The 15,203-nt window shown below is 33.9% G+C and overlaps 1 long non-coding RNA gene across 1 annotated transcript in view; it reads right to left on the bottom strand.

Moving 5' to 3' along the window:
- The window catches only part of LOC141521472 (uncharacterized), a 97,576-nt gene extending 94,031 nt beyond the window's left edge, over positions 1-3,545 (bottom strand). The window contains exon 1 of the long non-coding RNA XR_012477949.1: positions 3,398-3,545. This is a non-coding gene — a long non-coding RNA (uncharacterized LOC141521472). The remainder of the gene's footprint in view (positions 1-3,397) is intronic.
- Positions 3,546-15,203: the final 11,658 nt, after the last annotated feature.

The following is a 15,203-nucleotide window of genomic DNA, read 5'->3' as shown; positions in this document are numbered from 1 at the left end:
GAACTAAATTTATAATAGATTTCTAGTTGGCTAACATTTGCTGTTCTGTATTGTAGAAGGAATTTCTCTACCAGGAAGCAAACTTTTTGTTGTTGTTGAGTTATCTCAGTCATGTCTGATTCTCCATGACCCCATTTGGGATTTTTTTTGACAAAAATACTAGAGTGATTTGCCCCTTCCTTTTCTAGGTTATTTAAAAACAAAGAAAAACCCCACTCATATATGCATACATGCATATACACATATACTGTATTGTAAAAGCACAACAGAAACCCATTATTTATAATTTTTCCTTCCCTTAATATTAAAACTTAAATTTGACCATGTGATAAGAACTCAAATGGCAGTTAGGTGGCACATTAGATAGTCACCCCTGAAGTCAAATTTTCCTAAGTTCAAATATGACCTCAGACATTTGCTAGCTATTTGACCTGGGCAAGTCACTTAAACCTGTTTGTCTCATTTTCCTCATCTCTAAAATGAGTAGAAGGGAATGAAAGGTCATTATAGTATCTCCACCAAAAAAAAAAATGCAACAGAGTCATAAAGAGTTGGAAAACTCCATAAAAACAACAATTACAACAGCAACAATAACAACAATGCCTAAACCTGTCATTGCCACTGCTTTAAAATTCAGTTTTAAAAATTCAGCAAATATTATGATAGCACAATATAGTAGAAAACTAAAATGAATTTGAATCTGGGCTGTGACTATGATTACCTGTGTTATAATGGATTCGTCACTTAAATTTTCTGAGTTTCACTTTACTGTTCTATAAAATGAGAATAGTGGGGACTTAAAGGGGGATAAGACTCACTATACAAACAGCCTGGATGTGGATAGACATTTGGATTTCAATTAAGAAAGATCTGCCTTCAGTTTCTTCTTCTGACAAATATTTCAAGGTTGACCTTGGTTGAGTCATAACTTCTCAGTCTCGTAAAGACCATAAATTATAGATAGTTTAATTGTTGAGAGTAGTTGTCATACTTGGAGATCTCTATAACGGCAAAGTCAAAATTTGTAACTTCCTCCTTGCCATTGCTTCTCCAAAAATTTACATGCAGAAATAAACACAATAGAAACAAATTTTAAAAAGTTATAAAATACAAATATATATATGTGAAATATAGATAAATTGTGTCAACAAGTCCTTATATTTTAGTTTTCTGGTTTTTTTGTGTGTATTTCTGCTTTACTGAATTCACAAGGTTAAAATTTATCTGGTGGCTTTAAAAGTCTAATAACTAAACTAAAGGGGTAGGGATAGAGGTATGGATGATGGACTTATTGAATCTATATATCTCATTTAAATACTTCAGCATTCACCTATTCCATTCTATCCCAACTCTCAAAATATCAATATAAACCCACAGGCAACATAGAAGTTAATAGGATGATGTGGGCACAGAATTCTACTATTATGGAAATTTTCAACATTGTGAATACTGTATGAATTTTACTATTTCTTATCTATTGTTATATTTTTTGAGTAAGAAAAGAGAAATTTTCCCAGAATAAATTTTGGTAGTCACATAGCAAATGTTCCTTTCGGAGTCTTGCTATTAAACCAGTTCTCTGAAATAGTACTTATTCCACATAATACTAACCTCTAATTCTACCATGTCTCACTCCCTCTCCTGTGAATGGAAAAAAATATCAGATTAGAAGAAAATTCATCTTAAGTGTCCACATTGACTGTCTAAGACAGTTTCCAAGTCTTTGGGTTATGTATTTGAAGATCACTTAAAGATTAAGGCAATTTATAAAAATGCCTGGCATCCAGCACCCAGGTCAAGCCTGATCAAACTGTATGCATTATTTAAAAAAAAAATTTGATGATTTGGGAATTCAATTAAATTTAAAAAATCATGTGTTTATTATATATGATTCTATATTAAGTGCTAAGTATACAAAAATGATAAATGCCTTTGAGGAACTTATGATCTAATAGATATACACCAATATCTACAAAAAGAGTTTAGTAATCATTTACCCCCCACACACACACATTCATTTTCAGTTAGTAATCTCAGTGATTCCAGGTAGGAAAGATAATTTTCAGTTGGGAAGAACAGGGTCCTTCAGAGAAGAAGCTGAACTGTGCTTTGGAAGAGATGAAAAATGTCAAAAAGTAAAGGTAGAAAAGTTTTTCTTAGATAAGGGTGTGAGCATTTTCAAGAAGAAGAGCAGTATGAGAAGGGTTCTACCTGACTGCAGGAAATGTTTTTCAGATAACAGAAAGAAAAATCAGTAATACCTATTTCCACTAAGGCAGGAGCCACATATTTTATTCTTAGTCACAACTGATAGTAACTAGCATTTAAACAGTGTTTTATATTTTGCAAAGCAATGTACATATTTTATCTCATTTGTTCCTTACAACAACCTTGTTTTGTTTGGTACACTATTATTCCATTTTACAGATGAGGAAACTGAGACTGAGAAGTTAAGTGACTTACCAAGGGTCACACAGCTAGTATATAAAGTGTTATTGAACTTTTGGTATTTGTCTGCCTGATTCCAACTGCAATCCTCTTCTCTGTGGTTCCATCCACCTTCCATCTTGATCCATGACCAAGTTCTCACCATGCAACAACTTCCTATTGTCAGCTTGATGCTGCTTGTACTCATTCTATCCCAACTCTCAAATTCAATATCATTGGTCAGAAATCACTTATCTACCCTGTTCTCAAGATCCTGTTCCCTGGCCAATGTGCCCCGATGATCATATAATCAAATTGTACTCAATTTTCCCTCAATAATTCCTGACCTTTCCATCTACCATGAATTTAACACAAACACGAGTCCTCTGAGTATGTGACTCAATATATCACTGACTGTAGTATTATATTTGTATTCTCAGAATGTAGCATCATGTTTGGTACATGGTAAGCAATTAATGAATTTTTTCCATTTCATAGAATTTGCTTTTTTTGTCTTCTTTGCTTAACACAATGTCTTATACCTATTAGGTACTTAATAAATACTTTTTAAAAAAAAATTTAATTTAGTTGAAATAGCATGAAATAGTACCATGAAATAGGGAAGATTAAAAACCATGTTTTAGAAAGTCTTAAATGCCAGGTTATTTTATTTCATTCAGGGAGAAATAGGGAGTCTCTGATTTTCCTCTTTTCCTTCCTTCCTTCCTTCCTTCCTTCCTTCCTTCCTTCCTTCCTTCCTTCCAATATTATTAGACATGTTTTTAGGGAGATTAACAACTGATAAATTTATGGTGTAAAGGGGAGGTTAGAGAAAGGGAAATCAGTTAGGATGTTATTTCAACAGCTCATTCGACTTGAGATGAGGGCTTAATCTAGGGTTATAGTAGTGAAAGTGGAAAGGCAGGTATGGATACAAGAGATATTTGGGAATTGAATCGACAGAACTCACCAACTGATCATTTGTTGCATTTTCTGAAATGTGGTTAAAAGGTTGTAGATAAATTCTTTGGTCCTTCCTTCCATGCCCAGTAAACATCACATAAAGAGCTTCTTTCTTTTCTTCATAGAAAGCCAGAGCACTGCAGAGAGCATTTAGAATTCTGTTTGAAGAAAAGCATGCTATCTGTGTATTTTTAGTTTAGTTCTTAGCCAAAGAGGAGAATGACCATGTGGAAAAGCTTTTTATAAATAGGTGACTATCAGTGCCATGGTCCCATGAACTGATCAGTGTTATCTAGACTAACAGACTCTTGTCTGGCTTCCAATAGATGGGAAAATCATTGTCACAACTGATTCAACATTAAATCACTTTACTAATCAACATGTTAACAGGGCATATGTACCCAGAGGAATGTTGCTCCAAGGCTAATCCTGTGGCATAGTGAAAGAGGAAGGGAGAGCTGAATTCAAAGCCTGCTATCAGATGCTTACTGCCTCTTTGTGTATCCCTGGACAAATCATTTAACCTTTCTCAGCTTCGATTCCTTTTCTGCCAAATGGGAGAATTGAAACTAATGGCTTCTGAGATACTTTTATAGCCAGGATTCTAGGATCATTTTCCAAACTTAACCTTCCCCTTGCTCTTGCACTTGGATCCACTCTATGGTCATCTCTGTCTATTAAAATCCTTAATTTCTTTCCAGGATCATTAGGCCTGAGGTCTAGTTTCTGAGAGAAGGTTTTCAGAAGTCTTTCCTTCCCCTATCTCCTTCCTTGGTTGTTTTTGCCTCAGAGGTATACATAGTTCAGTGGATAGAGCACTGGGTCATTTCTTCCTGTAATGAATTTAATTCTAGACTCAGACATTCACTACCTTTGACTCTAGGAAGGGCAGTTTTGTGTGCCTCAGTTTTCTCAACTGTAAAATGAGGATAATAATAATAATAATAATAATAATAATAATAATAATAATAATAATAATAATAATAAATAACAATAACAACAACAACAATAACAATAATAATAATAATAATAATAATAATAATCTATCTGCTAAGGTTGTTACAATGGTCAAATGAGATAGTATTTGTAAAGATCAATGTTTTCCTTCCCTCCCTCCATCCCTCCCTCCTTTCTTCCTTCCTTTTCTCTTTCCCTTTCCCCTTTTGTCTCCTTGGGGAAGGAACTTTCACAATTGTCCTGACATATTTAGTATCCAGGATATTTAATAGCTCGTAGGATACTTTCTGCCACTTAAAAATGCTTGTTGGCCAATGTGCCCTGATGATCATATAATCAAATTGTACTCAAAAGTGTCTATCCCTTGGGCAAGAGAGCAGCTTCCCCTTTGCTAAAAGATTGCAAGCAAAGGCCAGAAGGTGGTTTGTTGGAAATATGCTGTCAAAGGGATTCTTGCTTAGATGTAACTTCAACCAGATGGACACCTAGTTCACTTCCAAACCTGAGATTATGTGATTCTCTGTAATTCCCTAGAACTGAACAAAGCTGGAGGACAGACTGAAGAAGTTGGGTAGAGGGAACATTTTCCTTCTCTTTGGGGCTCTGAGAACTGTGTTAGAGAACCATGCTGAGCCAGAAGGGAAGATCAAGCAGAATATGTCAAGTTTTTAACAAATTTAATTGCCTAAAGGAATAAACAAGATTGGCATTTGAAGAAACATGGTTCACAAAAATGTTTTTAAAACTAGAAAATGAATACCAGCCATTTGTGCAGTTTGTTTTAATTCTCACCTACTCCATACCCTTAAGACATTCATTTGCCATTCATCTGAAACAATCTACACTGCCCATCAAGAAGCATTCTCCCTTAGAGAGAAGGCATAGCAGGGAGAACACCTGGAGTGTGAGCCAAGTGCCTCCAAATTGTATTTATTAATTCATAGTGAAGAGAGGGCAATCTGAAATGTTATTTCAAGAGTTGAAATATATAACAAACAAACAAACATATTTTGATATATTTATTTTAACATAACATTTTCTTATTAATCTTATGGATTTTATTTTATTGAGTTAAAACAGTCCTTTGAGAAGAGATTCATAGCATTCAACAAACTGGCAAATGAGTCCATAACACAAAAAAGATTAAGAACGTTTGTCTTAGTTTAGGTCCAGCTTCCAGATGATATAACCAACAGTTAAATCAGTAATTTTTCCCTTGTTCTTGCTCTCGGACAGTGTACCATAAGTTTGGACATTTGGATCCTTTTTCTTCTCATGACAAAAAATTGACTGGCTTTTTCTAATTAAATTGAGGAAAGCTTCTGACAATGGTCTGGTTACAGAGACTGAGCACCTAAGAGAAATCTAGAAGCACAAGAAATACACTACTTTTTCTTTCTCTCTCTCTCTCTCTCTCTCTCTCTCTCTCTCTCCATATATATATATATATATATATCTATATATATGTGTGTGTGTGTGTGTGTGTGTACATATATAGGTTAATTCTGCTATATATACTAGCATTAACCTTTATTTTTTTCTTTTTCATTGATATTTTTCCAGATACATATTATGAAAGTTATTCAACATTCATCCATATACATATGCATATTTTTAAGTTACACAATTTTCTTCCATCCTCCCTTCCCACACTCCTCCCTAAGTGACAAACAGTCAGGTGAATATTTGTCCACATATATTTGTGCTAAACATGTTTATAGGTTAGACCATATTTTCTTTAAAAATACTTTTTCTTTTTTACAATTTGATTTTACTTTTCTTAATTGCATGTAAAAATATCATTTGTTTAAAATTTTGAGTTCCAAATTTCTTCTCCTCCTTCTCTTTCTACCTTGAGAAGTCAAGCAATTTGATATAGATTTTAACATGTGAAGTCATAAAAAAACAAATTTTCCTATTACCCATGTTGAAAAAGAAAAAAAACAGATAAAAAGCATCTTAAAAAAGTAAAGTAAAATAATATTCTTTGATCTTCATTCAGTTCCAATAGCACTTTTCTCCCAAAGTGAACTGCATTTTTCATGTCCTTCAAAATTGTATTGAATTATTCTATTGCTGAGAATAGCTAAATCATTCATAGTTGATCATCATATAATATTTTTGCTATTGTGTACAATTTTCTTCTAGTTGCTCATTTGCATCATTTCATTTAAGTCTTTCTAGGTTTTTCTGAAAGTGTCTTAACACATTATTTCCTATAGCAAAATATCATCCTGTCACAAATATATAGTCCAACTAGTTCAACCATTCCCCAATTGATGGGTTTGCCCTCAATTTCCAATTCTTTGCCACCACATAGTACTGTTATTGTTGGGTCAAAGGGCATGCACAGTTTTACAACTCTTTGAGCATAATTCTAAATTGCTATCCAGAATGACTGAAACAATTCTCAACTCCACCAACAGGACATTGGTGTCTGTATTTTTTCATTCCTCCTCCAACATTTGTAATTTTCTTTTGCTGTCATATTAACTAATTCTAATAGGTACTTTACAATTGTTTCAGTTTCCATTTCTCTAATCAATAGTTATTCAGAGCACTTTTTATATCACTATAGTTTTGATTTTTAAAAACTACCTGTTCATATCTTTAACCATTTACCAATTTGGGGATGACATATTAATTTAATATTTTATTTTCTTTAGTTGTGTGGAAAAACAATTTTAAGTTCATTTTCAAACCTTTGAGTTCATATGTAGAAATGTTGAGGATTTATGAGAGTTTATTTTATATCCTGTGACTTTACTAAAGTTGCTAATTATTTCTAATAGTTTATAAGATGATTTTTTTGAACTCTAGGTATATCATCATGTCATCTGCTAAGAGTGAAAGTTTTGTCTCTTCCTTCCCTATTCTAATTCCTCTGATTTCTTTTTCTTCTCTTATTGTTGAAGCTAACATTTCTAATATGATATTGAATAGTAGTGGTGATAGTGGGCATCCTTGTTTCACCCTGGTCTTATTGGGAAAGTCTCTAGACAATCCCCATCGCATATAATGCTTGTTGATGGTTTCAGATAGATACTGTTAATTATTCTAAGGAACAGTCCATTTATTCCTATACTCTCTAGTGTTTTAGTAGGAATGGACGCTGTATTTTGTCAAAAGCTTTGTCAGCATCTATTGATAAAATCATATGATTTCTTATAAGTTTGCTATTGATATAATTAATTATACTGACAGTTTTCCTAATATTGAACTAACCCTGCATTCCTGGGATAAATCCTACTTGGTCATAATGTATTATCTTAGTGATAACTTCTTGTAGTCATTTTGCTAAGATTTTATTTAAGATTTTTGCATCTATATTCAGCAGGGAAATAGGCTATAATTTTCTTTCTCTAGTTTAACTTTCCCTGGTGTAGGTATCAGTACCATATCTGTGTCATAGAAACAGTTAGGCAGAGTTCCATCTTCACCCATTTTTCCAAATAGTTTATATGGAATTGGAAGCTGTTGCTATATCTCCTACTATATATTCTTCCTTAAGGATATGATTTCTCTCTCATCACATTCAACTTAGATCAATGCATACTAGGGGAATGTTGTAAAGACTAACAAACTGCCTTCTGTGGGGGGTGGGGTGGGGGGGAGGGAAGCAAGATTGGGGGAAAATTGTAAAAATCAAAATAAATAAAACCTTTCCAAAATTAAAAAAACAACAACTTTGAGTTCGAGATTCTTTCCCTTCCTCCTTTCATATTGCTGCTTTCAGAACTAATTCTGGAGGTCTCTTAAGTTTTTGGTGCTTCCACACTATTATTGTGGCTGCTGCCTATTTGAGTTTGGTTCTGCCTATGCCCTGAACTGGGATCCAACCCAGGTTTTTATGTCTTGCCTCTCATTCAGAGGGAAGAAGGTGAATTCCCTTCCCCTATACTGGACCCCAGAATTAAGTAGAGGGTAAAACCCAAGGAGATAAGGATACAAATTTTACATTAAACAATGAATCAATTAATTAATCAATCATTAAGAATGGGGGGAGGTCTTCACCCCAAGCAGCTTTTAAGATTCCAATTGTTTCAGTTACAATCATAATTCTCTTGTTCAAATCAATTTCCATCTCAAGACTCAATTTCCATTTCCACCCAAATTCTTTCTGTTACATTCACAATTCTCTTCATTTTTCCTCTGTTTCATTAACATTCTAGAATGACTGAGACATTATTTCATTTTAGTATTTTTTTAGTTTTTTATTTTTATTTTTTGCAAGGCAAATGGGGTTAAATGTCTTGCCCAAGGCCACACAGCTAGGTAATTACTAAGTGACTGCGGTCTGATTTGAACTCAGGTCCTCCTGACTCCAGAGCTGGTGCTCTATCCACTGTACCACCTATCTGCCCCTGAGGCATTATTTTAAAGTTATTTGGAGGCAAATCTGGGAGAATAAGAGATTTCTTATGTTTACTATCTTGACTCTGATTCAACCATAGATTCCTGATTATAGATAGGTAATAAATAAGGATAGAAAGATAAATGGATAGCTTGGTATAGATAAGGATAGATAGATGATAGGGCATTTATTAAGCATTTTGTGCCAGCCACTGTCACACACTGGGGAAATAAATACAAACAAACAATACAGTTTTCATATTCAAGGAACTTACTTTTTTTAATGGCAGAAGATATCACTTGCAAGGGATTGGGGAAAGAGAGAGGGGAGAAGTGGAATCCAGAGAGAATTAACATCAGATTGAAGTAGAACATGACAGTATTCTTCTGAAAATCAAGGTTCCAGGGAGAGAGAGTCATCCCTGAAGATGAGAGGATGAGAGTCCCAGGGTAAAGACCAGATTACTTGAGAAAGTCATAAAATTCTCAAACATTTTGAAGGGTACAATTCAATTCGATATAACATTCATTAATCAATCTATTGACCCTGGATTAGGTGACAGAGGACCTGGGAAAAAAACCAGTAAATGAATGGACAATATTCTGCATAAACAAAGCCTAAACTTATAGATGAATCATGTTGCTTGTAGGATACAAGGTGAATTTAAGATTACAATTAATTATAATTATGCAAATACCAAGTTCCATGTATGATTCAAAGTTGAAATACTGTGACTCTTTGACAAGTCAATAAACATTTCTGGTCCTCATTTTATTAAATGAATGGTTGGTCTAGACAATGTCTATGATCCTTTTCAGTTATAAATCTGTGATCCTATCATGTGTGAGGTACATTATGGACATATTTTAAAAAAAACTTTAATTCTCAAAATGCTTAAGTGTATAAATCTAGAGAGAGTGAGAGAGAGAGAGAGAGAGAGAGAGAGAGAGAGAGAGAAGAAAAAGAGAGAAAGAAAGAAATGCAGAATAAGTTAAAGGGGGAGGGGTAAAATACTATGGAGGAACTTGAGAAGTAATAAATGCAGAAATAGAACTTACAAGAAGATAACTAATAAAATGGAGGAGGAGGATATTAAGGAAAGGAAAATATCTAAAATGTCACCAAAGAGGAGGAAGGAAAAGGTGATAACAAAGGAGAGTCGAGAAAGAATAGAAGGATTCTGAGAAATAGGCCTTTGCATTGAGGATGGCTTCAGTAAATGAATGAATACCCGAGAAGGAATGTTGAATTTGGATAACTGCTAGTAGCCTAGTTTGAAATGAGGTGGAAATCATAAGAAAGTATAATGTGAAATAAAGCAGGACCTATAGATTGGAATTTTATTCAAGAGGATCGTAATTCCAGATCAAGAAGTTTGTATTTTAATTTAGAGTAAAGGGAAACCACAAAAGGTGTTTTTTTTTTTTTTTTTTTTTTTTTTTTGAGGAAGGATGGACTATGATCAGACCATTGCCTTGGGGAAATTATATGGGATCTTATCAAGGGGACCAGACAGGAAACCTTTGTAGAGGTTCAGAAAAGAGAATTTATGATCCTAAACCAGAGTATCTGGGAGAGAGGAATGAAAGGAACACCTGGGAGAAGTGATGTGGAGGTAGAATCAAGAAGACTGACAACTCATTGAATATGTAGGTCAAGGTAGGCAAAAGCTGTTGAAAAGTCACAGAAACTGTCTGTGAATAGGTCAATGGATATGTGCTTAAGATATGGGTACTAGGCAAAAATGAGTGAATTCCCCATTTAAAAGTAAGTTCCTTGAAAATATAAACTCTCTCATTTGTTTTCATTTCTATGTCCAGTGCTTATCATAGTGATTGGCATGGTGACTGACCTCTGTCTATGTATGTATGTATATATGTATGTATGTGTATACACATACATCAAATTCACCCTGAAACTGTCAATTCTAATCTATAATATGATTGATATTATACATTGTAACTTTAAAAAATACTCCTGAACACTAGAAAAGGCAAAATGAATATTTACTTAAAGAAAGAAATTTATATATGAATATGTGTGAAACTATTTTCTACCATGTAGATATTGTTTTTTTTTCTATTGAATAGAAAAATTATTTTTCTTAGTTTATTTGCCTGAACTAGATATAGATAAACTTCCAGATTTGTACCTTTAGATTAACTGTGGGAGCTGGGTTTAACTTACAGTTATTTTCTGTTCTGTCTATTGCTGACTTCTAACCTTCCTACTATGACCTAAAGACCATCTTACTGAAATTTCCTTTCACCTCTCTGGTTGTATCCTTGATTGCTTTTGTTAAAATCCTGTTCTCACCTCTGAGTATCTAAATTAAGCCTCAATAAAGCCTATTGTTTTGTTTATCACTGGCTTCTTTGATTCTTTAGACAAAATCTCTTTTAAGTACCCAAATAGGATTAGGACAAGCCCAGGCAATGCCTTTAAATCTTTTTATAGACCCAACAAATATACAATATGACTTAATATAATAAACAAGCAAACATACCTTCTGTAGATTGAATAATTGCTATGTCTCACATAGGTATGATTACTATTTTTCAAATATTTGTTGATGATGTTGTGATCAATAAAATATAAATCCATTTCAAAAGCTTATTGAATTCATAGTAGTCTTTTTCACAATATATTTTCTCAGTCAGTGCAGCTATCAATAAACCACAAATCAATAAGTAAACATTTATCATGGATCCACTATGTTCCAGATGTGGATAGAGTGTGAATTTGGAGTCAGAAATTAAATCTGCCTCTGATATTTGTTAGTTGTGTGATCCAGGAAAAGTCACAATCTCTCTGGGTCTCATCATCACTCGGCAAATATCAACAGTATCTAAGATCCTTTCTTGGTCTGAATTGATGATCATAGGATCCAATAATAAGTACTACTATTACATTGAAGGAGAGAAAATCCTTGAAACTTGATAACAGTATTCTTCAGTAGACTGGAAACAGCGCCTCACCATGTTGTCAATCGTATCTGAGTTCTTTGATAGCAGACTTTTTCAATTATCCATAACCCTTGAAACAGCTGTGTGACATAGTAGATAGAATGCTGGACCTGAGTGCAATTCTAGTCTTAAACTTACTCACTGCATGAGAGTCACTTCATCCAGCTTGCCTCAGTTTCCCCATGTATAAAATGATCTGGAGAAGGAAATGACAAACCACTCCAACATCTCCTCCAAGAAAACCCCACAAAGAGTTAGATATAATTGAAATGACCGAAAAACAACAACAATCCATAACATTTAGCATATCGCACAACCCAGGAAACAGTAAGCACTTTTTCGTCTTTGGGAAATAATTCTCTCATCCATAAATAAATAGTTGAATTGGATAGGGGTTCTTAGTTAGCTTTAGCTTGGATATTATTATTTGAACCTAGTAGGAATAAAATTAACAAAAAAGAACACCTTTTTTTTCAAAGTAGTGGGCTTCCTTTGTAATTCTATATATTTTATTTCATACATTTAAAAGCATTTTGAGAAGTGTTGAGAACTTGAACTTGATCATTTTTTAAAAATTCCTGCTCTGATTGTGATGGCACTAAGAATGTTGAAAGAATTATGATACTGGGCAGTCTGTCAAAGTTTTGTATGATTCGTTATTTTACTAATGATTTTCTTATTTTAATTTTCTATATATTTATTATGTGCATGATTGTAAGAAATTTGCAAAAACAAAATAAATAAGACACTCTCTGCTCTCAAGGATCTTACAGTCTTATAGAAAAATTAAGACAGCCACAAAAATAACTAGCATATAAAATAGGATATAAGAAATAGAAGAGTATAAATACTAAGAATGTCAGCTGTAGTGGTCTCTCTGCAGGTGATCTCAACTGCTATAATAGTTAGGAGAAAGGGCTTAGGAACTGTACTGTCAGATATATCTAGCTAGATTAATGCCAAATTTTATGCCCTCTTCTCAGTTCTCACACTTCTTAGCCTTTCTGCAGCATTTTATACTGTTGACCACCCTGTCTTTCCAGATACTCTTTCCTATCTGTGTTTTTGTGACAATTTCTCTCTTGTTTTTCCTTCTATTTATTTTTGCCTGTTCCTTCTCAATTGTCCCTCATTCAGAACCATATTATATTCCTCAACCATGGGAATCCCCCAAGGCTCTGTCCTAAGCTCTCTTCATTTTCTCTCCACATCTCTCACTTGATGATATAATCAACTCTCATGGGTTCAATTATTATTTCTATGCTGATGACTCCCAGATCATATATCTAGGCTCAGTCTCTCTTGAGCTGTGGTTCCATATCACCAACCATCTATGGAACATGTTGAACTAGATGTCCTGGAGGCATTTCAAACTCAACATAGTCAAACTAGAACTTATTATCTTTCTCTACAAATCTACCCCTCTTCCAAACTTCCCTATTACTGTTGTTGGCAAAATCATCCTGCCAATTACAGAGCTTCACAACATCATTATTATCCTTGACTTCTTACCCTCACACACTCTACATATGCTCAATAAATTTCTATATCTTTTTTGTTTATATATCCACATCTCTCACATAGTTCTTTCCTCATCATTTCTCACCAAGAATACTCCAATAATCTCCAATTTTGCTTTCCTAGTTTGAGTCTTCCCCAATCTAATCCAACATCCATAGACTCATCAGAATGATTTTTTTTAAAAACTATAGGTATGATTATGTTATGCAAAGAACTTTTAGATTTTCTATTTGAAGGGAAGAAGAGAATTATTAGATAACTCTATGGTGTTTTAGAAATGTAATTTTATTTAACCCTTACAAACCTGGAAAACAAGTACTATTATTATCCCTTTTTTATAAATGAGAGAACTAAGCCCAACAGCTAGTGTCAGTTCTAACGCCCTCCACTGCTCTACCTAACTGCCTATTACCTCTAATAACAAATATCAATTCATCTGTATTTAATAACAAATATAAATTCCTCCCTCCCTTTCCAGTCTTTTTGGATATTACTCCCTTTCACATATTCTGTGATCTATCCCTATTAGCCTGCTTATTTTTCTGAAGATTAAAATTTTCCCTCTTCCATCTTTTAAGCCTTTGGGAAGGCTAACCTTCATGCCCTAAATACACTTTCTTCCTACTTTCACCTTTTGGAAACCCTGGTTTCCTTTAGAACTCAGTTCAAGTATTGTCTTCTGTAAGAAGCCATTCTTTCATTTTACACACTTATGCCTATCCTTCCAAAACTACCTTATGTTTGTTTTTAATGTGATACGTATATACCTTTACATGTATTTGTTTTCTCCTTCTATAGCATGTTGGTTCCTAAAGGACCATTGCTCTACTTTTGTCTTTGTACTTTCATTAACATGTGCTTGAGACAATATAACAGCAACAACAAACAACAACAATAAAACTAACATTTTTGCAATTATTTTTTAAGATTTTAAGTTTTTTTAGATTTTATATTTTAAGATTTACAAAATCTTTTGCATTTTTTATTCACTGATATTCACAATTCTATGAGAAGGTTCTAATATTATTGTCATTTTATTGATGTGGAATCTGAAGCTAAGAGAGACTAAGTGGCTCAAAGTAATACAGCTAGTATCTGAGACATGATTTGAATTCTGTCCCTTGTGCCACTTACCTACCTCAAAAGAAATGATAAATGCTTGTTTGATCAATTAAATGATTAATATAAGACATAGTCTCACCATAGATCATAACTCTTTGTTTAACTAATTTTCTTGGACCAGCGTCAAACTCCCTTTTGCCACACACAGATAAGCATGGTATAGGTTTAGGGAGGGGTGACTAATCTTCTAGATGCTCAGAAACCAATGCACATTTCCCTTGGATGAGTGGTGAACATGAGCATATATATACAAATGTTGGCTTATCATCAATAGTCCAGAGCACCACAGCCTTCATGAATTCTTTTGGTCTTAACACAATAGCAGTCTCCTCTCTGCAGTAACTCCCTAGCAAAGTAAGAGACTTACCAGAATCACTGGCATGGGAAAACACCAAGTGATGGTTTATGTGATTTTAACTCTCACTGTTTCTGAGAAGAGACAACAGTGGCAGCAGCTAGCTACAAGAACGGCTATAGCAGATCTATCTTTGAAGTTATTAAAAAAAAGCCTGCCACTGTTGTGTCCTTGAACCCCCAGGGTTTCTCTGCCACACTGTAAGAAACAGCTGTTGGTTGCAAAGGCTCTTGAAATGACTCCAATGAAAGTCTGGAGAGAAAGGAAGGAGGAAGAATATGGAAAAGTTCCACAGAAGAAGTGACATTTGAACAGGACTTTAGAAGACTTCAATAATGTTATGAACAAAATCACAGAGGGCAAGTAATTCAGTCTGGCTGAAGTATAATGATAATAATAATAATAGTATAAGGATTCATATAGAATTTTAGGGTTTGCAAAACATGGTTTTACAGAGTGTTCCAAAAGGCTTAGTGCATGTGAAAAACTTTAATAGTTTAATCTCATTTGATCCTTATAACAGCCCTGGTTCTATTGT

The sequence above is a fragment of the Macrotis lagotis genome, chromosome 1 (assembly GCF_037893015.1).
Source record: "Macrotis lagotis isolate mMagLag1 chromosome 1, bilby.v1.9.chrom.fasta, whole genome shotgun sequence".
Classification (NCBI taxonomy): Eukaryota; Metazoa; Chordata; class Mammalia; order Peramelemorphia; family Peramelidae; genus Macrotis; species Macrotis lagotis.
The sequence above is the reverse complement of the archived record's forward strand: the minus strand, read 5'-3'. Positions and strand labels throughout refer to the sequence as shown.